Below are 1,362 nucleotides of genomic sequence, written 5' to 3' on the forward strand. Positions count from 1 at the left end.
TCAGTGTGTGGGAGGGGCGGCAGAAGGAGCACGGCTGCCGGCAGACAGGGGGCCAGGGGCCTCAGCGGGAGGGACCAGGCAGAGGCGTGGAGGATGGGCGCCCCTGTGCCTACCACAGCCTCGAGGCCCACAGTTCCTTTCAAGGTGCACGAATTCATTCACTGGGCCTTAGTATATACATAAAATGGAGTATTTAGTCATTAAAAAAAGGAAATTCTACAATGTGTGATAACATTTATGAACCTGGAGGACATATTAAAAATGTAAATATGTAAACAAAAACTTAAATAAGTGTAAATAAAGTGAACTAAGCCATGATTCCATTTATATGAGGTATCTACAGTAGCCAACTCACTGAAGCAGAAGGTAATTGCCAGAGGCTGGGGAGAGGGAGCTATGAGGAGTTACTGTTCAATGGGTAGAAGTTTCAGTCATGCAAGATCAGAAAGTTCTACGGAGCTGCTGTACAACATTGCGCTTATAGTTAACAACGTGTACCATGCATTTAAAAATCTGTTAAATGTATTTTCTACAATAAAAAAAAGAAAAAAATTGACAAGGCTACAAAAGCAGATAACTCACAGAACAAATATAAAAAGCAACATATGAAAAGATAGTAATATGATGATACAGCAAATTGAATCTTCAGAATAATTTATTCTACCACAGAAATAGACACAAAGGCATAGATAGGGTTACAAAGCATCTGCAAAGATAGTCTGTACTTATATTACATACACACACACTGTGACTGCACACTTAAATGGGTAAATATATAGAAACTGGTGGGGGAGTGTCCCTCAGCCTGGCCTGCACCCTCTCCAATCTGGGACCCCTAGGGGGACATCCCTCTGGCAATCCGGGACCACTGGCTCCTAACCGCTCACCTGCCTGCCTGCCTGATCGCCCCTAATCACTCTGCCTGCCGGCCTGCTTGCCCCCAAATGCCCCCACTTCCCCCCGCCGGCCTGCTCGCCCCCAACTACCCTCCCTGTTGGCCTGCTCTCCCCCACCTGTCCCCCAACACCGGCCTGATAACCCCAACTGCCCGCCCCTCCTGGCCTGATCGCCTCTAACGGTCTCTGCCTTGGCCCTGCCACCATGGTTTTGTCCAGAAGGTTTCCTGGTCTAATTAGCATATTACCCTTTTATTGGTATAGATCAGTGATGGTGAACCTATGACATGCGTGTCAGAGGTGACACGCGAACTCATTTTTTTGGTTGATTTTTCTTTGTTAAATGGCATATAAATATATAAAATAAATATCAAAAATATTAGTCTTTGTTTTACTATGGTTGCAAATATCAAAAAATTTCTATATGTGACACGGCACCAGAGTTAAGTTATTCTTGTGTGTATAT

At 44.6% G+C, this 1,362-nt stretch overlaps 1 protein-coding gene across 2 annotated transcripts in view; it reads right to left on the bottom strand.

The window, feature by feature from the left end:
• ARID3B (AT-rich interaction domain 3B) overlaps positions 1–1,362 on the bottom strand; it is a 68,285-nt gene that overhangs the window by 35,733 nt on the left and 31,190 nt on the right. The window lies entirely within an intron of this gene.

The sequence above is a fragment of the Myotis davidii genome, unplaced genomic scaffold (genome assembly GCF_000327345.1).
Source record: "Myotis davidii unplaced genomic scaffold, ASM32734v1 scaffold992, whole genome shotgun sequence".
In the NCBI taxonomy this organism is placed as follows: domain Eukaryota; kingdom Metazoa; phylum Chordata; class Mammalia; order Chiroptera; family Vespertilionidae; genus Myotis; species Myotis davidii.